Source organism: Rhinichthys klamathensis, unplaced genomic scaffold (genome assembly GCF_029890125.1).
Source record: "Rhinichthys klamathensis goyatoka isolate OS25496 unplaced genomic scaffold, OSU_Roscu_1.1 h1tg000176l_1, whole genome shotgun sequence".
Lineage (NCBI taxonomy): Eukaryota > Metazoa > Chordata > Actinopteri > Cypriniformes > Leuciscidae > Rhinichthys > Rhinichthys klamathensis.
Genome location: NW_026606705.1, coordinates 6,436,641 through 6,459,543, shown reverse-complemented (window position 1 = coordinate 6,459,543; position 22,903 = coordinate 6,436,641). Strand labels below are relative to the sequence as shown.

Sequence of the window (22,903 nt, the reverse complement as noted above, 5' to 3'; positions counted from 1 at the left end):
TGACATTTCATGAAATTGGACATGTTTATAGAATGGGATCCAACAGAATTTCAAAGAATACCACGTTCTGATGTTTACCGGAAGAAGAACTTGTTTATGAAAGGCTGTTCATGTCTTCTTTTTTTTTCTTTTTAGGGGGAGTATGCGATGTGATTCTTGGAGTCTGACTGTGATGTCATGGTCTGAAGTTTTGGGGATGCAGTAGAGTTTCATGGCAAGGATTCTTGGAAATTTCTTGGAATTGAATGTCATGGGTTTTGGGGGCATGGGGTGGAGTGTCATGGCATAAGATTCAAGGAATGTCATGCAAAACATTGCATTAGCATTGACAAGACATGTCATTGGAACGAAAGAATTATATTAGCCTCACCAAAACATTGTAACAACACTGACGCATATTACATGAATATGAGAGTAATACTATTACTGCATTTGTTCAACATTAGTCCTACAAAAACACTGAACCTCAATTACATTGCATATGTAGGACTGGACAAACGCACAAAAGGGAATGCAGAAAGCAGATCTTTCATTTACACTCTCCCGTGTATCAAAAAGCACCACTCTGCCCCATGTGAGGCTCGAACTCACAACCTTCAGATTATGAGACTGACGCGCTGCCTAACTGCGCCAACGAGGCATGTGCTGTGGCTAGGGTGAGCGGTGCAGCACTAGCTTCCAGATCATCTGCCATTCGGTGCAGCTCCAAAAGTACTGCTCACCCTCAGCCATCACGTCAGGATGGCCGAGCGGTCTAAGGCGCTGCGTTCAGGTCGAAGTCTCCCCTGGAGGCGTGGGTTCGAATCCCACTTCTGACAAACCTAACCTTTGGCTGCGGGCTCAAGCTAGAGTCTTTAACCCTCTGGCAAGTTTACCCAGAAATGCATTCATGTTGACAAAGCACTGCATTTCAGTTCATGCTAGAGTTAACCAAACATTACAGTAACACTGACCTGCATTACATGGACTTTAAAGTAACACTTTAGTGCGATGTATGGGATTCGGTGGCATTTTCGTGCAGTTTTCTTGGAATTTCAAGTCGTGACATTTCATGAAATTGGACATGTTTATAGAATGGGATCCAACAGAATTTCAAAGAATACCACGTTCTGATGTTTACCGGAAGAAGAACTTGTTTATGAAAGGCTGTTCATGTCTTCTTTTTTTTTCTTTTTAGGGGGAGTATGCGATGTGATTCTTGGAGTCTGACTGTGATGTCATGGTCTGAAGTTTTGGGGATGCAGTAGAGTTTCATGGCAAGGATTCTTGGAAATTTCTTGGAATTGAATGTCATGGGTTTTGGGGGCATGGGGTGGAGTGTCATGGCATAAGATTCAAGGAATGTCATGCAAAACATTACATTAGCATTGACAAGACATGTCATTGGAACGAAAGAATTATATTAGCCTCAACAAAACATTGTAACAACACTGACGCATATTACATGAATATGAGAGTAATACTATTACTGCATTTGTTCAACATTAGTCCTACAAAAACACTGGACCTCAATTACATTGCATATGTAGGACTGGACAAACGCAAAAAAAGGGAATGCAGAAAGCAGATCTTTCATTTACACTCTCCCGTGTATCAAAAAGCACCACTCTGCCCCATGTGAGGCTCGAACTCACGACCTTCAGATTATGAGACTGACGCGCTGCCTAACTGCGCCAACGAGGCATGTGCTGTGGCTAGGGTGAGCGGTGCAGCACTAGCTTCCAGATCATCTGCCATTCGGTGCAGCTCCAAAAGTACTGCTCACCCTCAGCCATCACGTCAGGATGGCCGAGCGGTCTAAGGCGCTGCGTTCAGGTCGCAGTCTCCCCTGGAGGCGTAGGTTCGAATCCCACTTCTGACAAACCTAACCTTTGGCTGCGGGCTCAAGCTAGAGTCTTTAACCCTCTGGCAAGTTTACCCAGAAATGCATTAATGTTGACAAAGCACTGCATTTCAGTTCATGCTAGAGTTAACCAAACATTACAGTAACACTGACCTGCATTACATGGACTTTAAAGTAACACTTTAGTGCAATGTATGGGATTCGGTGGCATTTTCGTGCAGTTTCTTGGAATTTCAAGTCGTGACATTTCATGAAATTGGACATGTTTATAGAATGGGATCCAACAGAATTTCAAAGAATACCACGTTCTGATGTTTACCGGAAGAAGAACTTGTTTATGAAAGGCTGTTCATGTCTTCTTTTTTTTTCTTTTTAGGGGGAGTATGCGATGTGATTCTTGGAGTCTGACTGTGATGTCATGGTCTGAAGTTTTGGGGATGCAGTAGAGTTTCATGGCAAGGATTCTTGGAAATTTCTTGGAATTGAATGTCATGGGTTTTGGGGGCATGGGGTGGAGTGTCATGGCATAAGATTCAAGGAATGTCATGCAAAACATTGCATTAGCATTGACAAGACATGTCATTGGAACGAAAGAATTATATTAGCCTCAACAAAACATTGTAACAACACTGACGCATATTACATGAATATGAGAGTAATACTATTACTGCATTTGTTCAACATTAGTCCTACAAAAACACTGGACCTCAATTACATTGCATATGAAGGACTGGACAAACGCACAAAAGGGAATGCAGAAAGCAGCTCTTTCTTTTACACTCTCCCGTGTATCAAAAAGCACCACTCTGCCCCGTGTGAGGCTCGAACTCACGACCTTCAGATTATGAGACTGACGCGCTGCCTAACTGCGCCAACGAGGCATGTGCTGTGGCTAGGGTGAGCGGTGCAGCACTAGCTTCCAGATCATCTGCCATTCGGTGCAGCTGCAAAAGTACTGCTCACCCTCAGCCATCACGTCAGGATGGCCGAGCGGTCTAAGGCGCTGCGTTCAGGTCGCAGAGGTCGCAGTCTCCCCTGGAGGCGTGGGTTCGAATCCCACTTCTGACAAACCTAACCTTTGGCTGCGGGCTCAAGCTAGAGTCTTTAACCCTCTGGCAAGTTTACCCAGAAATGCATTCATGTTGACAAAGCACTGCATTTCAGTTCATGCTAGAGTTAACCAAACATTACAGTAACACTGACCTGCATTACATGGACTTTAAAGTAACACTTTAGTGCGATGTATGGGATTCGGTGGCATTTTCGTGCAGTTTTCTTGGAATTTCAAGTCGTGACATTTCATGAAATTGGACATGTTTATAGAATGGGATCCAACAGAATTTCAAAGAATACCACGTTCTGATGTTTACCGGAAGAAGAACTTGTTTATGAAAGGCTGTTCATGTCTTCTTTTTTTTTCTTTTTAGGGGGAGTATGCGATGTGATTCTTGGAGTCTGACTGTGATGTCATGGTCTGAAGTTTTGGGGATGCAGTAGAGTTTCATGGCAAGGATTCTTGGAAATTTCTTGGAATTGAATGTCATGGGTTTTGGGGGCATGGGGTGGAGTGTCATGGCATAAGATTCAAGGAATGTCATGCAAAACATTGCATTAGCATTGACAAGACATGTCATTGGAACGAAAGAATTATATTAGCCTCACCAAAACATTGTAACAACACTGACGCATATTACATGAATATGAGAGTAATACTATTACTGCATTTGTTCAACATTAGTCCTACAAAAACACTGGACCTCAATTACATTGCATATGTAGGACTGGACAAACGCACAAAAGGGAATGCAGAAAGCAGATCTTTCATTTACACTCTCCCGTGTATCAAAAAGCACCACTCTGCCCCATGTGAGGCTCGAACTCACGACCTTCAGATTATGAGACTGACGCGCTGCCTAACTGCGCCAACGAGGCATGTGCTGTGGCTAGGGTGAGCGGTGCAGCACTAGCTTCCAGATCATCTGCCATTCGGTGCAGCTCCAAAAGTACTGCTCACCCTCAGCCATCACGTCAGGATGGCCGAGCGGTCTAAGGCGCTGCGTTCAGGTCGCAGTCTCCCCTGGAGGCGTGGGTTCGAATCCCACTTCTGACAAACCTAACCTTTGGCTGCGGGCTCAAGCTAGAGTCTTTAACCCTCTGGCAAGTTTACCCAGAAATGCATTCATGTTGACAAAGCACTGCATTTCAGTTCATGCTAGAGTTAACCAAACATTACAGTAACACTGACCTGCATTACATGGACTTTAAAGTAACACTTTAGTGCGATGTATGGGATTCGGTGGCATTTTCGTGCAGTTTTCTTGGAATTTCAAGTCGTGACATTTCATGAAATTGGACATGTTTATAGAATGGGATCCAACAGAATTTCAAAGAATACCACGTTCTGATGTTTACCGGAAGAAGAACTTGTTTATGAAAGGCTGTTCATGTCTTCTTTTTTTTTCTTTTTAGGGGGAGTATGCGATGTGATTCTTGGAGTCTGACTGTGATGTCATGGTCTGAAGTTTTGGGGATGCAGTAGAGTTTCATGGCAAGGATTCTTGGAAATTTCTTGGAATTGAATGTCATGGGTTTTGGGGGCATGGGGTGGAGTGTCATGGCATAAGATTCAAGGAATGTCATGCAAAACATTGCATTAGCATTGACAAGACATGTCATTGGAACGAAAGAATTATATTAGCCTCACCAAAACATTGTAACAACACTGACGCATATTACATGAATATGAGAGTAATACTATTACTGCATTTGTTCAACATTAGTCCTACAAAAACACTGGACCTCAATTACATTGCATATGTAGGACTGGACAAACGCACAAAAGGGAATGCAGAAAGCAGATCTTTCATTTACACTCTCCCGTGTATCATAAAGCACCACTCTGCCCCGTGTGAGGCTCGAACTCACTACCTTCAGATTATGAGACTGACGCGCTGCCTAACTGCGCCAACGATGCATGTGCTGTGGCTAGGGTGAGCGGTGCAGCACTAGCTTCCAGATCATCTGCCATTCGGTGCAGCTCCAAAAGTACTGCTCACCCTCAGCCATCACGTCAGGATGGCCGAGCGGTCTAAGGCGCTGCGTTCAGGTCGCAGTCTCCCCTGGAGGCGTGGGTTCGAATCCCACTTCTGACAAACCTAACCTTTGGCTGCGGGCTCAAGCTAGAGTCTTTAACCCTCTGGCAAGTTTACCCAGAAATGCATTCATGTTGACAAAGCACTGCATTTCAGTTCATGCTAGAGTTAACCAAACATTACAGTAACACTGACCTGCATTACATGGACTTTAAAGTAACACTTTAGTGCAATGTATGGGATTCGGTGGCATTTTCGTGCAGTTTCTTGGAATTTCAAGTCGTGACATTTCATGAAATTGGACATGTTTATAGAATGGGATCCAACAGAATTTCAAAGAATACCACGTTCTGATGTTTACCGGAAGAAGAACTTGTTTATGAAAGGCTGTTCATGTCTTCTTTTTTTTTCTTTTTAGGGGGAGTATGCGATGTGATTCTTGGAGTCTGACTGTGATGTCATGGTCTGAAGTTTTGGGGATGCAGTAGAGTTTCATGGCAAGGATTCTTGGAAATTTCTTGGAATTGAATGTCATGGGTTTTGGGGGCATGGGGTGGAGTGTCATGGCATAAGATTCAAGGAATGTCATGCAAAACATTGCATTAGCATTGACAAGACATGTCATTGGAACGAAAGAATTATATTAGCCTCAACAAAACATTGTAACAACACTGACGCATATTACATGAATATGAGAGTAATACTATTACTGCATTTGTTCAACATTAGTCCTACAAAAACACTGGACCTCAATTACATTGCATATGAAGGACTGGACAAACGCACAAAAGGGAATGCAAAAAGCAGATCTTTCATTTACACTCTCCCGTGTATCATAAAGCACCACTCTGCCCCGTGTGAGGCTCGAACTCACGACCTTCAGATTATGAGACTGACGCGCTGCCTAACTGCGCCAACGAGGCATGTGCTGTGGCTAGGGTGAGCGGTGCAGCACTAGCTTCCAGATCATCTGCCATTCGGTGCAGCTCCAAAAGTACTGCTCACCCTCAGCCATCACGTCAGGATGGCCGAGCGGTCTAAGGCGCTGCGTTCAGGTCGCAGTCTCCCCTGGAGGCGTGGGTTCGAATCCCACTTCTGACAAACCTAACCTTTGGCTGCGGGCTCAAGCTAGAGTCTTTAACCCTCTGGCAAGTTTACCCAGAAATGCATTCATGTTGACAAAGCACTGCATTTCAGTTCATGCTAGAGTTAACCAAACATTACAGTAACACTGACCTGCATTACATGGACTTTAAAGTAACACTTTAGTGCAATGTATGGGATTCGGTGGCATTTTCGTGCAGTTTCTTGGAATTTCAAGTCGTGACATTTCATGAAATTGGACATGTTTATAGAATGGGATCCAACAGAATTTCAAAGAATACCACGTTCTGATGTTTACCGGAAGAAGAACTTGTTTATGAAAGGCTGTTCATGTCTTCTTTTTTTTTCTTTTTAGGGGGAGTATGCGATGTGATTCTTGGAGTCTGACTGTGATGTCATGGTCTGAAGTTTTGGGGATGCAGTAGAGTTTCATGGCAAGGATTCTTGGAAATTTCTTGGAATTGAATGTCATGGGTTTTGGGGGCATGGGGTGGAGTGTCATGGCATAAGATTCAAGGAATGTCATGCAAAACATTGCATTAGCATTGACAAGACATGTCATTGGAACGAAAGAATTATATTAGCCTCACCAAAACATTGTAACAACACTGACGCATATTACATGAATATGAGAGTAATACTATTACTGCATTTGTTCAACATTAGTCCTACAAAAACACTGGACCTCAATTACATTGCATATGTAGGACTGGACAAACGCACAAAAGGGAATGCAGAAAGCAGATCTTTCATTTACACTCTCCCGTGTATCATAAAGCACCACTCTGCCCCGTGTGAGGCTCGAACTCACTACCTTCAGATTATGAGACTGACGCGCTGCCTAACTGCGCCAACGATGCATGTGCTGTGGCTAGGGTGAGCGGTGCAGCACTAGCTTCCAGATCATCTGCCATTCGGTGCAGCTGCAAAAGTACTGCTCACCCTCAGCCATCACGTCAGGATGGCCGAGCGGTCTAAGGCGCTGCGTTCAGGTCGAAGTCTCCCCTGGAGGCGTGGGTTCGAATCCCACTTCTGACAAACCTAACCTTTGGCTGCGGGCTCAAGCTAGAGTCTTTAACCCTCTGGCAAGTTTACCCAGAAATGCATTCATGTTGACAAAGCACTGCATTTCAGTTCATGCTAGAGTTAACCAAACATTACAGTAACACTGACCTGCATTACATGGACTTTAAAGTAACACTTTAGTGCGATGTATGGGATTCGGTGGCATTTTCGTGCAGTTTTCTTGGAATTTCAAGTCGTGACATTTCATGAAATTGGACATGTTTATAGAATGGGATCAAACAAAATTTCAAAGAATACCACGTTCTGATGTTTACCGGAAGAAGAACTTGTTTATGAAAGGCTGTTCATGTCTTCTTTTTTTTTCTTTTTAGGGGGAGTATGCGATGTGATTCTTGGAGTCTGACTGTGATGTCATGGTCTGAAGTTTTGGGGATGCAGTAGAGTTTCATGGCAAGGATTCTTGGAAATTTCTTGGAATTGAATGTCATGGGTTTTGGGGGCATGGGGTGGAGTGTCATGGCATAAGATTCAAGGAATGTCATGCAAAACATTGCATTAGCATTGACAAGACATGTCATTGGAACGAAAGAATTATATTAGCCTCACCAAAACATTGTAACAACACTGACGCATATTACATGAATATGAGAGTAATACTATTACTGCATTTGTTCAACATTAGTCCTACAAAAACACTGGACCTCAATTACATTGCATATGTAGGACTGGACAAACGCACAAAAGGGAATGCAGAAAGCAGATCTTTCATTTACACTCTCCCGTGTATCAAAAAGCACCACTCTGCCCCATGTGAGGCTCGAACTCACGACCTTCAGATTATGAGACTGACGCGCTGCCTAACTGCGCCAACGAGGCATGTGCTGTGGCTAGGGTGAGCGGTGCAGCACTAGCTTCCAGATCATCTGCCATTCGGTGCAGCTCCAAAAGTACTGCTCACCCTCAGCCATCACGTCAGGATGGCCGAGCGGTCTAAGGCGCTGCGTTCAGGTCGCAGTCTCCCCTGGAGGCGTGGGTTCGAATCCCACTTCTGACAAACCTAACCTTTGGCTGCGGGCTCAAGCTAGAGTCTTTAACCCTCTGGCAAGTTTACCCAGAAATGCATTCATGTTGACAAAGCACTGCATTTCAGTTCATGCTAGAGTTAACCAAACATTACAGTAACACTGACCTGCATTACATGGACTTTAAAGTAACACTTTAGTGCAATGTATGGGATTCGGTGGCATTTTCGTGCAGTTTCTTGGAATTTCAAGTCGTGACATTTCATGAAATTGGACATGTTATAGAATGGGATCCAACAGAATTTCAAAGAATACCACGTTCTGATGTTTACCGGAAGAAGAACTTGTTTATGAAAGGCTGTTCATGTCTTCTTTTTTTTTCTTTTTAGGGGGAGTATGCGATGTGATTCTTGGAGTCTGACTGTGATGTCATGGTCTGAAGTTTTGGGGATGCAGTAGAGTTTCATGGCAAGGATTCTTGGAAATTTCTTGGAATTGAATGTCATGGGTTTTGGGGGCATGGGGTGGAGTGTCATGGCATAAGATTCAAGGAATGTCATGCAAAACATTGCATTAGCATTGACAAGACATGTCATTGGAACGAAAGAATTATATTAGCCTCAACAAAACATTGTAACAACACTGACGCATATTACATGAATATGAGAGTAATACTATTACTGCATTTGTTCAACATTAGTCCTACAAAAACACTGGACCTCAATTACATTGCATATGAAGGACTGGACAAACGCACAAAAGGGAATGCAAAAAGCAGCTCTTTCTTTTACACTCTCCCGTGTATCAAAAAGCACCACTCTGCCCCGTGTGAGGCTCGAACTCACGACCTTCAGATTATGAGACTGACGCGCTGCCTAACTGCGCCAACGAGGCATGTGCTGTGGCTAGGGTGAGCGGTGCAGCACTAGCTTCCAGATCATCTGCCATTCGGTGCAGCTGCAAAAGTACTGCTCACCCTCAGCCATCACGTCAGGATGGCCGAGCGGTCTAAGGCGCTGCGTTCAGGTCGCAGTCTCCCCTGGAGGCGTGGGTTCGAATCCCACTTCTGACAAACCTAACCTTTGGCTGCGGGCTCAAGCTAGAGTCTTTAACCCTCTGGCAAGTTTACCCAGAAATGCATTCATGTTGACAAAGCACTGCATTTCAGTTCATGCTAGAGTTAACCAAACATTACAGTAACACTGACCTGCATTACATGGACTTTAAAGTAACACTTTAGTGCAATGTATGGGATTCGGTGGCATTTTCGTGCAGTTTCTTGGAATTTCAAGTCGTGACATTTCATGAAATTGGACATGTTTATAGAATGGGATCCAACAGAATTTCAAAGAATACCACGTTCTGATGTTTACCGGAAGAAGAACTTGTTTATGAAAGGCTGTTCATGTCTTCTTTTTTTTTCTTTTTAGGGGGAGTATGCGATGTGATTCTTGGAGTCTGACTGTGATGTCATGGTCTGAAGTTTTGGGGATGCAGTAGAGTTTCATGGCAAGGATTCTTGGAAATTTCTTGGAATTGAATGTCATGGGTTTTGGGGGCATGGGGTGGAGTGTCATGGCATAAGATTCAAGGAATGTCATGCAAAACATTGCATTAGCATTGACAAGACATGTCATTGGAACGAAAGAATTATATTAGCCTCAACAAAACATTGTAACAACACTGACGCATATTACATGAATATGAGAGTAATACTATTACTGCATTTGTTCAACATTAGTCCTACAAAAACACTGGACCTCAATTACATTGCATATGAAGGACTGGACAAACGCACAAAAGGGAATGCAGAAAGCAGATCTTTCATTTACACTCTCCCGTGTATCATAAAGCACCACTCTGCCCCGTGTGAGGCTCGAACTCACGACCTTCAGATTATGAGACTGACGCGCTGCCTAACTGCGCCAACAAGGCATGTGCTGTGGCTAGGGTGAGCGGTGCAGCACTAGCTTCCAGATCATCTGCCATTCGGTGCAGCTGCAAAAGTACTGCTCACCCTCAGCCATCACGTCAGGATGGCCGAGCGGTCTAAGGCGCTGCGTTCAGGTCAAAGTCTCCCCTGGAGGCGTGGGTTCGAATCCCACTTCTGACAAACCTAACCTTTGGCTGCGGGCTCAAGCTAGAGTCTTTAACCCTCTGGCAAGTTTACCCAGAAATGCATTCATGTTGACAAAGCACTGCATTTCAGTTCATGCTAGAGTTAACCAAACATTACAGTAACACTGACCTGCATTACATGGACTTTAAAGTAACACTTTAGTGCGATGTATGGGATTCGGTGGCATTTTCGTGCAGTTTTCTTGGAATTTCAAGTCGTGACATTTCATGAAATTGGACATGTTTATAGAATGGGATCCAACAGAATTTCAAAGAATACCACGTTCTGATGTTTACCGGAAGAAGAACTTGTTTATGAAAGGCTGTTCATGTCTTCTTTTTTTTTCTTTTTAGGGGGAGTATGCGATGTGATTCTTGGAGTCTGACTGTGATGTCATGGTCTGAAGTTTTGGGGATGCAGTAGAGTTTCATGGCAAGGATTCTTGGAAATTTCTTGGAATTGAATGTCATGGGTTTTGGGGGCATGGGGTGGAGTGTCATGGCATAAGATTCAAGGAATGTCATGCAAAACATTACATTAGCATTGACAAGACATGTCATTGGAACGAAAGAATTATATTAGCCTCAACAAAACATTGTAACAACACTGACGCATATTACATGAATATGAGAGTAATACTATTACTGCATTTGTTCAACATTAGTCCTACAAAAACACTGGACCTCAATTACATTGCATATGTAGGACTGGACAAACGCACAAAAGGGAATGCAGAAAGCAGATCTTTCATTTACACTCTCCCGTGTATCAAAAAGCACCACTCTACCCCATGTGAGGCTCGAACCCACGACCTTCAGATTATGAGACTGACGCGCTGCCTAACTGCGCCAACGAGGCATGTGCTGTGGCTAGGGTGAGCGGTGCAGCACTAGCTTCCAGATCATCTGCCATTCGGTGCAGCTCCAAAAGTACTGCTCACCCTCAGCCATCACGTCAGGATGGCCGAGCGGTCTAAGGCGCTGCGTTCAGGTCGCAGTCTCCCCTGGAGGCGTGGGTTCGAATCCCACTTCTGACAAACCTAACCTTTGGCTGCGGGCTCAAGCTAGAGTCTTTAACCCTCTGGCAAGTTTACCCAGAAATGCATTCATGTTGACAAAGCACTGCATTTCAGTTCATGCTAGAGTTAACCAAACATTACAGTAACACTGACCTGCATTACATGGACTTTAAAGTAACACTTTAGTGCAATGTATGGGATTCGGTGGCATTTTCGTGCAGTTTCTTGGAATTTCAAGTCGTGACATTTCATGAAATTGGACATGTTTATAGAATGGGATCCAACAGAATTTCAAAGAATACCACGTTCTGATGTTTACCGGAAGAAGAACTTGTTTATGAAAGGCTGTTCATGTCTTCTTTTTTTTTCTTTTTAGGGGGAGTATGCCATGTGATTCTTGGAGTCTGACTGTGATGTCATGGTCTGAAGTTTTGGGGATGCAGTAGAGTTTCATGGCAAGGATTCTTGGAAATTTCTTGGAATTGAATGTCATGGGTTTTGGGGGCATGGGGTGGAGTGTCATGGCATAAGATTCAAGGAATGTCATGCAAAACATTGCATTAGCATTGACAAGACATGTCATTGGAACGAAAGAATTATATTAGCCTCAACAAAACATTGTAACAACACTGACGCATATTACATGAATATGAGAGTAATACTATTACTGCATTTGTTCAACATTAGTCCTACAAAAACACTGGACCTCAATTACATTGCATATGAAGGACTGGACAAACGCACAAAAGGGAATGCAGAAAGCAGCTCTTTCTTTTACACTCTCCCGTGTATCAAAAAGCACCACTCTGCCCCGTGTGAGGCTCATACTCACGACCTTCAGATTATGAGACTGACGCGCTGCCTAACTGCGCCAACGAGGCATGTGCTGTGGCTAGGGTGAGCGGTGCAGCACTAGCTTCCAGATCATCTGCCATTCGGTGCAGCTGCAAAAGTACTGCTCACCCTCAGCCATCACGTCAGGATGGCCGAGCGGTCTAAGGCGCTGCGTTCAGGTCGCAGTCTCCCCTGGAGGCGTGGGTTCGAATCCCACTTCTGACAAACCTAACCTTTGGCTGCGGGCTCAAGCTAGAGTCTTTAACCCTCTGGCAAGTTTACCCAGAAATGCATTCATGTTGACAAAGCACTGCATTTCAGTTCATGCTAGAGTTAACCAAACATTACAGTAACACTGACCTGCATTACATGGACTTTAAAGTAACACTTTAGTGCGATGTATGGGATTCGGTGGCATTTTCGTGCAGTTTTCTTGGAATTTCAAGTCGTGACATTTCATGAAATTGGACATGTTTATAGAATGGGATCCAACAGAATTTCAAAGAATACCACGTTCTGATGTTTACCGGAAGAAGAACTTGTTTATGAAAGGCTGTTCATGTCTTCTTTTTTTTTCTTTTTAGGGGGAGTATGCGATGTGATTCTTGGAGTCTGACTGTGATGTCATGGTCTGAAGTTTTGGGGATGCAGTAGAGTTTCATGGCAAGGATTCTTGGAAATTTCTTGGAATTGAATGTCATGGGTTTTGGGGGCATGGGGTGGAGTGTCATGGCATAAGATTCAATGAATGTCATGCAAAACATTGCATTAGCATTGACAAGACATGTCATTGGAACGAAAGAATTATATTAGCCTCACCAAAACATTGTAACAACACTGACGCATATTACATGAATATGAGAGTAATACTATTACTGCATTTGTTCAACATTAGTCCTACAAAAACACTGGACCTCAATTACATTGCATATGTAGGACTGGACAAACGCACAAAAGGGAATGCAGAAAGCAGATCTTTCATTTACACTCTCCCGTGTATCAAAAAGCACCACTCTGCCCCATGTGAGGCTCGAACTCACAACCTTCAGATTATGAGACTGACGCGCTGCCTAACTGCGCCAACGAGGCATGTGCTGTGGCTAGGGTGAGCGGTGCAGCACTAGCTTCCAGATCATCTGCCATTCGGTGCAGCTCCAAAAGTACTGCTCACCCTCAGCCATCACGTCAGGATGGCCGAGCGGTCTAAGGCGCTGCGTTCAGGTCGAAGTCTCCCCTGGAGGCGTGGGTTCGAATCCCACTTCTGACAAACCTAACCTTTGGCTGCGGGCTCAAGCTAGAGTCTTTAACCCTCTGGCAAGTTTACCCAGAAATGCATTCATGTTGACAAAGCACTGCATTTCAGTTCATGCTAGAGTTAACCAAACATTACAGTAACACTGACCTGCATTACATGGACTTTAAAGTAACACTTTAGTGCGATGTATGGGATTCGGTGGCATTTTCGTGCAGTTTTCTTGGAATTTCAAGTCGTGACATTTCATGAAATTGGACATGTTTATAGAATGGGATCCAACAGAATTTCAAAGAATACCACGTTCTGATGTTTACCGGAAGAAGAACTTGTTTATGAAAGGCTGTTCATGTCTTCTTTTTTTTTCTTTTTAGGGGGAGTATGCGATGTGATTCTTGGAGTCTGACTGTGATGTCATGGTCTGAAGTTTTGGGGATGCAGTAGAGTTTCATGGCAAGGATTCTTGGAAATTTCTTGGAATTGAATGTCATGGGTTTTGGGGGCATGGGGTGGAGTGTCATGGCATAAGATTCAAGGAATGTCATGCAAAACATTACATTAGCATTGACAAGACATGTCATTGGAACGAAAGAATTATATTAGCCTCAACAAAACATTGTAACAACACTGACGCATATTACATGAATATGAGAGTAATACTATTACTGCATTTGTTCAACATTAGTCCTACAAAAACACTGGACCTCAATTACATTGCATATGTAGGACTGGACAAACGCAAAAAAAGGGAATGCAGAAAGCAGATCTTTCATTTACACTCTCCCGTGTATCAAAAAGCACCACTCTGCCCCATGTGAGGCTCGAACTCACGACCTTCAGATTATGAGACTGACGCGCTGCCTAACTGCGCCAACGAGGCATGTGCTGTGGCTAGGGTGAGCGGTGCAGCACTAGCTTCCAGATCATCTGCCATTCGGTGCAGCTCCAAAAGTACTGCTCACCCTCAGCCATCACGTCAGGATGGCCGAGCGGTCTAAGGCGCTGCGTTCAGGTCGCAGTCTCCCCTGGAGGCGTAGGTTCGAATCCCACTTCTGACAAACCTAACCTTTGGCTGCGGGCTCAAGCTAGAGTCTTTAACCCTCTGGCAAGTTTACCCAGAAATGCATTAATGTTGACAAAGCACTGCATTTCAGTTCATGCTAGAGTTAACCAAACATTACAGTAACACTGACCTGCATTACATGGACTTTAAAGTAACACTTTAGTGCAATGTATGGGATTCGGTGGCATTTTCGTGCAGTTTCTTGGAATTTCAAGTCGTGACATTTCATGAAATTGGACATGTTTATAGAATGGGATCCAACAGAATTTCAAAGAATACCACGTTCTGATGTTTACCGGAAGAAGAACTTGTTTATGAAAGGCTGTTCATGTCTTCTTTTTTTTTCTTTTTAGGGGGAGTATGCGATGTGATTCTTGGAGTCTGACTGTGATGTCATGGTCTGAAGTTTTGGGGATGCAGTAGAGTTTCATGGCAAGGATTCTTGGAAATTTCTTGGAATTGAATGTCATGGGTTTTGGGGGCATGGGGTGGAGTGTCATGGCATAAGATTCAAGGAATGTCATGCAAAACATTGCATTAGCATTGACAAGACATGTCATTGGAACGAAAGAATTATATTAGCCTCAACAAAACATTGTAACAACACTGACGCATATTACATGAATATGAGAGTAATACTATTACTGCATTTGTTCAACATTAGTCCTACAAAAACACTGGACCTCAATTACATTGCATATGAAGGACTGGACAAACGCACAAAAGGGAATGCAGAAAGCAGCTCTTTCTTTTACACTCTCCCGTGTATCAAAAAGCACCACTCTGCCCCGTGTGAGGCTCGAACTCACGACCTTCAGATTATGAGACTGACGCGCTGCCTAACTGCGCCAACGAGGCATGTGCTGTGGCTAGGGTGAGCGGTGCAGCACTAGCTTCCAGATCATCTGCCATTCGGTGCAGCTGCAAAAGTACTGCTCACCCTCAGCCATCACGTCAGGATGGCCGAGCGGTCTAAGGCGCTGCGTTCAGGTCGCAGAGGTCGCAGTCTCCCCTGGAGGCGTGGGTTCGAATCCCACTTCTGACAAACCTAACCTTTGGCTGCGGGCTCAAGCTAGAGTCTTTAACCCTCTGGCAAGTTTACCCAGAAATGCATTCATGTTGACAAAGCACTGCATTTCAGTTCATGCTAGAGTTAACCAAACATTACAGTAACACTGACCTGCATTACATGGACTTTAAAGTAACACTTTAGTGCGATGTATGGGATTCGGTGGCATTTTCGTGCAGTTTTCTTGGAATTTCAAGTCGTGACATTTCATGAAATTGGACATGTTTATAGAATGGGATCCAACAGAATTTCAAAGAATACCACGTTCTGATGTTTACCGGAAGAAGAACTTGTTTATGAAAGGCTGTTCATGTCTTCTTTTTTTTTCTTTTTAGGGGGAGTATGCGATGTGATTCTTGGAGTCTGACTGTGATGTCATGGTCTGAAGTTTTGGGGATGCAGTAGAGTTTCATGGCAAGGATTCTTGGAAATTTCTTGGAATTGAATGTCATGGGTTTTGGGGGCATGGGGTGGAGTGTCATGGCATAAGATTCAAGGAATGTCATGCAAAACATTACATTAGCATTGACAAGACATGTCATTGGAACGAAAGAATTATATTAGCCTCAACAAAACATTGTAACAACACTGACGCATATTACATGAATATGAGAGTAATACTATTACTGCATTTGTTCAACATTAGTCCTACAAAAACACTGGACCTCAATTACATTGCATATGTAGGACTGGACAAACGCACAAAAGGGAATGCAGAAAGCAGATCTTTCATTTACACTCTCCCGTGTATCAAAAAGCACCACTCTACCCCATGTGAGGCTCGAACCCACGACCTTCAGATTATGAGACTGACGCGCTGCCTAACTGCGCCAACGAGGCATGTGCTGTGGCTAGGGTGAGCGGTGCAGCACTAGCTTCCAGATCATCTGCCATTCGGTGCAGCTCCAAAAGTACTGCTCACCCTCAGCCATCACGTCAGGATGGCCGAGCGGTCTAAGGCGCTGCGTTCAGGTCGCAGTCTCCCCTGGAGGCGTGGGTTCGAATCCCACTTCTGACAAACCTAACCTTTGGCTGCGGGCTCAAGCTAGAGTCTTTAACCCTCTGGCAAGTTTACCCAGAAATGCATTCATGTTGACAAAGCACTGCATTTCAGTTCATGCTAGAGTTAACCAAACATTACAGTAACACTGACCTGCATTACATGGACTTTAAAGTAACACTTTAGTGCAATGTATGGGATTCGGTGGCATTTTCGTGCAGTTTCTTGGAATTTCAAGTCGTGACATTTCATGAAATTGGACATGTTTATAGAATGGGATCCAACAGAATTTCAAAGAATACCACGTTCTGATGTTTACCGGAAGAAGAACTTGTTTATGAAAGGCTGTTCATGTCTTCTTTTTTTTTCTTTTTAGGGGGAGTATGCCATGTGATTCTTGGAGTCTGACTGTGATGTCATGGTCTGAAGTTTTGGGGATGCAGTAGAGTTTCATGGCAAGGATTCTTGGAAATTTCTTGGAATTGAATGTCATGGGTTTTGGGGGCATGGGGTGGAGTGTCATGGCATAAGATTCAAGGAATGTCATGCAAAACATTGCATTAGCATTGACAAGACATGTCATTGGAACGAAAGAATTATATTAGCCTCAACAAAACATTGTAACAACACTGACGCATATTACATGAATATGAGAGTAATACTATTACTGCATTTGTTCAACATTAGTCCTACAAAAACACTGGACCTCAATTACATTGCATATGAAGGACTGGACAAACGCACAAAAGGGAATGCAGAAAGCAGCTCTTTCTTTTACACTCTCCCGTGTATCAAAAAGCACCACTCTGCCCCGTGTGAGGCTCATACTCACGACCTTCAGATTATGAGACTGACGCGCTGCCTAACTGCGCCAACGAGGCATGTGCTGTGGCTAGGGTGAGCGGTGCAGCACTAGCTTCCAGATCATCTGCCATTCGGTGCAGCTGCAAAAGTACTGCTCACCCTCAGCCATCACGTCAGGATGGCCGAGCGGTCTAAGGCGCTGCGTTCAGGTCGCAGTCTCCCCTGGAGGCGTGGGTTCGAATCCCACTTCTGACAAACCTAACCTTTGGCTGCGGGCTCAAGCTAGAGTCTTTAACCCTCTGGCAAGTTTACCCAGAAATGCATTCATGTTGACAAAGCACTGCATTTCAGTTCATGCTAGAGTTAACCAAACATTACAGTAACACTGACCTGCATTACATGGACTTTAAAGTAACACTTTAGTGCGATGTATGGGATTCGGTGGCATTTTCGTGCAGTTTTCTTGGAATTTCAAGTCGTGACATTTCATGAAATTGGACATGTTTATAGAATGGGATCCAACAGAATTTCAAAGAATACCACGTTCTGATGTTTACCGGAAGAAGAACTTGTTTATGAAAGGCTGTTCATGTCTTCTTTTTTTTTCTTTTTAGGGGGAGTATGCGATGTGATTCTTGGAGTCTGACTGTGATGTCATGGTCTGAAGTTTTGGGGATGCAGTAGAGTTTCATGGCAAGGATTCTTGGAAATTTCTTGGAATTGAATGTCATGGGTTTTGGGGGCATGGGGTGGAGTGTCATGGCATAAGATTCAATGAATGTCATGCAAAACATTGCATTAGCATTGACAAGACATGTCATTGGAACGAAAGAATTATATTAGCCTCACCAAAACATTGTAACAACACTGACGCATATTACATGAATATGAGAGTAATACTATTACTGCATTTGTTCAACATTAGTCCTACAAAAACACTGGACCTCAATTACATTGCATATGTAGGACTGGACAAACGCACAAAAGGGAATGCAGAAAGCAGATCTTTCATTTACACTCTCCCGTGTATCAAAAAGCACCACTCTGCCCCATGTGAGGCTCGAACTCACAACCTTCAGATTATGAGACTGACGCGCTGCCTAACTGCGCCAACGAGGCATGTGCTGTGGCTAGGGTGAGCGGTGCAGCACTAGCTTCCAGATCATCTGCCATTCGGTGCAGCTCCAAAAGTACTGCTCACCCTCAGCCATCACGTCAGGATGGCCGAGCGGTCTAAGGCGCTGCGTTCAGGTCGAAGTCTCCCCTGGAGGCGTGGGTTCGAATCCCACTTCTGACAAACCTAACCTTTGGCTGCGGGCTCAAGCTAGAGTCTTTAACCCTCTGGCAAGTTTACCCAGAAATGCATTCATGTTGACAAAGCACTGCATTTCAGTTCATGCTAGAGTTAACCAAACATTACAGTAACACTGACCTGCATTACATGGACTTTAAAGTAACACTTTAGTGCGATGTATGGGATTCGGTGGCATTTTCGTGCAGTTTTCTTGGAATTTCAAGTCGTGACATTTCATGAAATTGGACATGTTTATAGAATGGGATCCAACAGAATTTCAAAGAATACCACGTTCTGATGTTTACCGGAAGAAGAACTTGTTTATGAAAGGCTGTTCATGTCTTCTTTTTTTTTCTTTTTAGGGGGAGTATGCGATGTGATTCTTGGAGTCTGACTGTGATGTCATGGTCTGAAGTTTTGGGGATGCAGTAGAGTTTCATGGCAAGGATTCTTGGAAATTTCTTGGAATTGAATGTCATGGGTTTTGGGGGCATGGGGTGGAGTGTCATGGCATAAGATTCAATGAATGTCATGCAAAACATTGCATTAGCATTGACAAGACATGTCATTGGAACGAAAGAATTATATTAGCCTCACCAAAACATTGTAACAACACTGACGCATATTACATGAATATGAGAGTAATACTATTACTGCATTTGTTCAACATTAGTCCTACAAAAACACTGGACCTCAATTACATTGCATATGTAGGACTGGACAAACGCACAAAAGGGAATGCAGAAAGCAGATCTTTCATTTACACTCTCCCGTGTATCAAAAAGCACCACTCTGCCCCATGTGAGGCTCGAACTCACAACCTTCAGATTATGAGACTGACGCGCTGCCTAACTGCGCCAACGAGGCATGTGCTGTGGCTAGGGTGAGCGGTGCAGCACTAGCTTCCAGATCATCTGCCATTCGGTGCAGCTCCAAAAGTACTGCTCACCCTCAGCCATCACGTCAGGATGGCCGAGCGGTCTAAGGCGCTGCGTTCAGGTCGAAGTCTCCCCTGGAGGCGTGGGTTCGAATCCCACTTCTGACAAACCTAACCTTTGGCTGCGGGCTCAAGCTAGAGTCTTTAACCCTCTGGCAAGTTTACCCAGAAATGCATTCATGTTGACAAAGCACTGCATTTCAGTTCATGCTAGAGTTAACCAAACATTACAGTAACACTGACCTGCATTACATGGACTTTAAAGTAACACTTTAGTGCGATGTATGGGATTCGGTGGCATTTTCGTGCAGTTTTCTTGGAATTTCAAGTCGTGACATTTCATGAAATTGGACATGTTTATAGAATGGGATCCAACAGAATTTCAAAGAATACCACGTTCTGATGTTTACCGGAAGAAGAACTTGTTTATGAAAGGCTGTTCATGTCTTCTTTTTTTTTCTTTTTAGGGGGAGTATGCGATGTGATTCTTGGAGTCTGACTGTGATGTCATGGTCTGAAGTTTTGGGGATGCAGTAGAGTTTCATGGCAAGGATTCTTGGAAATTTCTTGGAATTGAATGTCATGGGTTTTGGGGGCATGGGGTGGAGTGTCATGGCATAAGATTCAAGGAATGTCATGCAAAACATTACATTAGCATTGACAAGACATGTCATTGGAACGAAAGAATTATATTAGCCTCAACAAAACATTGTAACAACACTGACGCATATTACATGAATATGAGAGTAATACTATTACTGCATTTGTTCAACATTAGTCCTACAAAAACACTGGACCTCAATTACATTGCATATGTAGGACTGGACAAACGCAAAAAAAGGGAATGCAGAAAGCAGATCTTTCATTTACACTCTCCCGTGTATCAAAAAGCACCACTCTGCCCCATGTGAGGCTCGAACTCACGACCTTCAGATTATGAGACTGACGCGCTGCCTAACTGCGCCAACGAGGCATGTGCTGTGGCTAGGGTGAGCGGTGCAGCACTAGCTTCCAGATCATCTGCCATTCGGTGCAGCTCCAAAAGTACTGCTCACCCTCAGCCATCACGTCAGGATGGCCGAGCGGTCTAAGGCGCTGCGTTCAGGTCGCAGTCTCCCCTGGAGGCGTAGGTTCGAATCCCACTTCTGACAAACCTAACCTTTGGCTGCGGGCTCAAGCTAGAGTCTTTAACCCTCTGGCAAGTTTACCCAGAAATGCATTAATGTTGACAAAGCACTGCATTTCAGTTCATGCTAGAGTTAACCAAACATTACAGTAACACTGACCTGCATTACATGGACTTTAAAGTAACACTTTAGTGCAATGTATGGGATTCGGTGGCATTTTCGTGCAGTTTCTTGGAATTTCAAGTCGTGACATTTCATGAAATTGGACATGTTTATAGAATGGGATCCAACAGAATTTCAAAGAATACCACGTTCTGATGTTTACCGGAAGAAGAACTTGTTTATGAAAGGCTGTTCATGTCTTCTTTTTTTTTCTTTTTAGGGGGAGTATGCGATGTGATTCTTGGAGTCTGACTGTGATGTCATGGTCTGAAGTTTTGGGGATGCAGTAGAGTTTCATGGCAAGGATTCTTGGAAATTTCTTGGAATTGAATGTCATGGGTTTTGGGGGCATGGGGTGGAGTGTCATGGCATAAGATTCAAGGAATGTCATGCAAAACATTGCATTAGCATTGACAAGACATGTCATTGGAACGAAAGAATTATATTAGCCTCAACAAAACATTGTAACAACACTGACGCATATTACATGAATATGAGAGTAATACTATTACTGCATTTGTTCAACATTAGTCCTACAAAAACACTGGACCTCAATTACATTGCATATGAAGGACTGGACAAACGCACAAAAGGGAATGCAGAAAGCAGCTCTTTCTTTTACACTCTCCCGTGTATCAAAAAGCACCACTCTGCCCCGTGTGAGGCTCGAACTCACGACCTTCAGATTATGAGACTGACGCGCTGCCTAACTGCGCCAACGAGGCATGTGCTGTGGCTAGGGTGAGCGGTGCAGCACTAGCTTCCAGATCATCTGCCATTCGGTGCAGCTGCAAAAGTACTGCTCACCCTCAGCCATCACGTCAGGATGGCCGAGCGGTCTAAGGCGCTGCGTTCAGGTCGCAGAGGTCGCAGTCTCCCCTGGAGGCGTGGGTTCGAATCCCACTTCTGACAAACCTAACCTTTGGCTGCGGGCTCAAGCTAGAGTCTTTAACCCTCTGGCAAGTTTACCCAGAAATGCATTCATGTTGACAAAGCACTGCATTTCAGTTCATGCTAGAGTTAACCAAACATTACAGTAACACTGACCTGCATTACATGGACTTTAAAGTAACACTTTAGTGCGATGTATGGGATTCGGTGGCATTTTCGTGCAGTTTTCTTGGAATTTCAAGTCGTGACATTTCATGAAATTGGACATGTTTATAGAATGGGATCCAACAGAATTTCAAAGAATACCACGTTCTGATGTTTACCGGAAGAAGAACTTGTTTATGAAAGGCTGTTCATGTCTTCTTTTTTTTTCTTTTTAGGGGGAGTATGCGATGTGATTCTTGGAGTCTGACTGTGATGTCATGGTCTGAAGTTTTGGGGATGCAGTAGAGTTTCATGGCAAGGATTCTTGGAAATTTCTTGGAATTGAATGTCATGGGTTTTGGGGGCATGGGGTGGAGTGTCATGGCATAAGATTCAAGGAATGTCATGCAAAACATTGCATTAGCATTGACAAGACATGTCATTGGAACGAAAGAATTATATTAGCCTCACCAAAACATTGTAACAACACTGACGCATATTACATGAATATGAGAGTAATACTATTACTGCATTTGTTCAACATTAGTCCTACAAAAACACTGGACCTCAATTACATTGCATATGTAGGACTGGACAAACGCACAAAAGGGAATGCAGAAAGCAGATCTTTCATTTACACTCTCCCGTGTATCAAAAAGCACCACTCTGCCCCATGTGAGGCTCGAACTCACGACCTTCAGATTATGAGACTGACGCGCTGCCTAACTGCGCCAACGAGGCATGTGCTGTGGCTAGGGTGAGCGGTGCAGCACTAGCTTCCAGATCATCTGCCATTCGGTGCAGCTCCAAAATGCTCACCCTCAGCCATCACGTCAGGATGGCCGAGCGGTCTAAGGCGCTGCGTTCAGGTCGCAGTCTCCCCTGGAGGCGTGGGTTCGAATCCCACTTCTGACAAACCTAACCTTTGGCTGCGGGCTCAAGCTAGAGTCTTTAACCCTCTGGCAAGTTTACCCAGAAATGCATTCATGTTGACAAAGCACTGCATTTCAGTTCATGCTAGAGTTAACCAAACATTACAGTAACACTGACCTGCATTACATGGACTTTAAAGTAACACTTTAGTGCGATGTATGGGATTCGG

The 22,903-nt window shown here is 43.9% G+C and overlaps 21 non-coding genes across 21 annotated transcripts; 10 read left to right on the top strand and 11 right to left on the bottom strand.

The window, feature by feature from the left end:
* Nucleotides 1-1,609: 1,609 nt before the first annotated feature.
* Nucleotides 1,610-1,683, bottom strand: trnam-cau (transfer RNA methionine (anticodon CAU)). Its single transcript has one exon. It is a non-coding gene; the product is annotated as a tRNA-Met (tRNA).
* A 967-nt stretch (nucleotides 1,684-2,650) lies between these two features.
* trnam-cau (transfer RNA methionine (anticodon CAU)) lies at nucleotides 2,651-2,724 on the bottom strand. Its single transcript has one exon. It is a non-coding gene; the product is annotated as a tRNA-Met (tRNA).
* Nucleotides 2,725-3,701: 977 nt separating this feature from the next.
* On the bottom strand, nucleotides 3,702-3,775 carry trnam-cau (transfer RNA methionine (anticodon CAU)). Its single transcript has one exon. It is a non-coding gene; the product is annotated as a tRNA-Met (tRNA).
* A 95-nt stretch (nucleotides 3,776-3,870) lies between these two features.
* Nucleotides 3,871-3,953, top strand: trnal-cag (transfer RNA leucine (anticodon CAG)). The gene has a single exon. It is a non-coding gene; the product is annotated as a tRNA-Leu (tRNA).
* Nucleotides 3,954-4,912: 959 nt separating this feature from the next.
* trnal-cag (transfer RNA leucine (anticodon CAG)) lies at nucleotides 4,913-4,995 on the top strand. Its single transcript has one exon. It is a non-coding gene; the product is annotated as a tRNA-Leu (tRNA).
* A 789-nt stretch (nucleotides 4,996-5,784) lies between these two features.
* trnam-cau (transfer RNA methionine (anticodon CAU)) lies at nucleotides 5,785-5,858 on the bottom strand. Its single transcript has one exon. It is a non-coding gene; the product is annotated as a tRNA-Met (tRNA).
* A 95-nt stretch (nucleotides 5,859-5,953) lies between these two features.
* Nucleotides 5,954-6,036, top strand: trnal-cag (transfer RNA leucine (anticodon CAG)). The gene has a single exon. It is a non-coding gene; the product is annotated as a tRNA-Leu (tRNA).
* Nucleotides 6,037-7,867: 1,831 nt separating this feature from the next.
* On the bottom strand, nucleotides 7,868-7,941 carry trnam-cau (transfer RNA methionine (anticodon CAU)). The gene has a single exon. It is a non-coding gene; the product is annotated as a tRNA-Met (tRNA).
* A 95-nt stretch (nucleotides 7,942-8,036) lies between these two features.
* On the top strand, nucleotides 8,037-8,119 carry trnal-cag (transfer RNA leucine (anticodon CAG)). The gene has a single exon. It is a non-coding gene; the product is annotated as a tRNA-Leu (tRNA).
* A 788-nt stretch (nucleotides 8,120-8,907) lies between these two features.
* Nucleotides 8,908-8,981, bottom strand: trnam-cau (transfer RNA methionine (anticodon CAU)). Its single transcript has one exon. It is a non-coding gene; the product is annotated as a tRNA-Met (tRNA).
* A 95-nt stretch (nucleotides 8,982-9,076) lies between these two features.
* On the top strand, nucleotides 9,077-9,159 carry trnal-cag (transfer RNA leucine (anticodon CAG)). The gene has a single exon. It is a non-coding gene; the product is annotated as a tRNA-Leu (tRNA).
* Nucleotides 9,160-11,159: 2,000 nt separating this feature from the next.
* On the top strand, nucleotides 11,160-11,242 carry trnal-cag (transfer RNA leucine (anticodon CAG)). The gene has a single exon. It is a non-coding gene; the product is annotated as a tRNA-Leu (tRNA).
* A 958-nt stretch (nucleotides 11,243-12,200) lies between these two features.
* trnal-cag (transfer RNA leucine (anticodon CAG)) lies at nucleotides 12,201-12,283 on the top strand. The gene has a single exon. It is a non-coding gene; the product is annotated as a tRNA-Leu (tRNA).
* Nucleotides 12,284-14,116: 1,833 nt separating this feature from the next.
* On the bottom strand, nucleotides 14,117-14,190 carry trnam-cau (transfer RNA methionine (anticodon CAU)). The gene has a single exon. It is a non-coding gene; the product is annotated as a tRNA-Met (tRNA).
* Nucleotides 14,191-15,157: 967 nt separating this feature from the next.
* trnam-cau (transfer RNA methionine (anticodon CAU)) lies at nucleotides 15,158-15,231 on the bottom strand. The gene has a single exon. It is a non-coding gene; the product is annotated as a tRNA-Met (tRNA).
* A 1,146-nt stretch (nucleotides 15,232-16,377) lies between these two features.
* trnal-cag (transfer RNA leucine (anticodon CAG)) lies at nucleotides 16,378-16,460 on the top strand. Its single transcript has one exon. It is a non-coding gene; the product is annotated as a tRNA-Leu (tRNA).
* Nucleotides 16,461-17,418: 958 nt separating this feature from the next.
* On the top strand, nucleotides 17,419-17,501 carry trnal-cag (transfer RNA leucine (anticodon CAG)). The gene has a single exon. It is a non-coding gene; the product is annotated as a tRNA-Leu (tRNA).
* Nucleotides 17,502-20,376: 2,875 nt separating this feature from the next.
* On the bottom strand, nucleotides 20,377-20,450 carry trnam-cau (transfer RNA methionine (anticodon CAU)). Its single transcript has one exon. It is a non-coding gene; the product is annotated as a tRNA-Met (tRNA).
* Nucleotides 20,451-21,417: 967 nt separating this feature from the next.
* Nucleotides 21,418-21,491, bottom strand: trnam-cau (transfer RNA methionine (anticodon CAU)). Its single transcript has one exon. It is a non-coding gene; the product is annotated as a tRNA-Met (tRNA).
* A 977-nt stretch (nucleotides 21,492-22,468) lies between these two features.
* trnam-cau (transfer RNA methionine (anticodon CAU)) lies at nucleotides 22,469-22,542 on the bottom strand. The gene has a single exon. It is a non-coding gene; the product is annotated as a tRNA-Met (tRNA).
* Nucleotides 22,543-22,633: 91 nt separating this feature from the next.
* trnal-cag (transfer RNA leucine (anticodon CAG)) lies at nucleotides 22,634-22,716 on the top strand. The gene has a single exon. It is a non-coding gene; the product is annotated as a tRNA-Leu (tRNA).
* The last annotated feature ends 187 nt before the right edge of the window (nucleotides 22,717-22,903 follow it).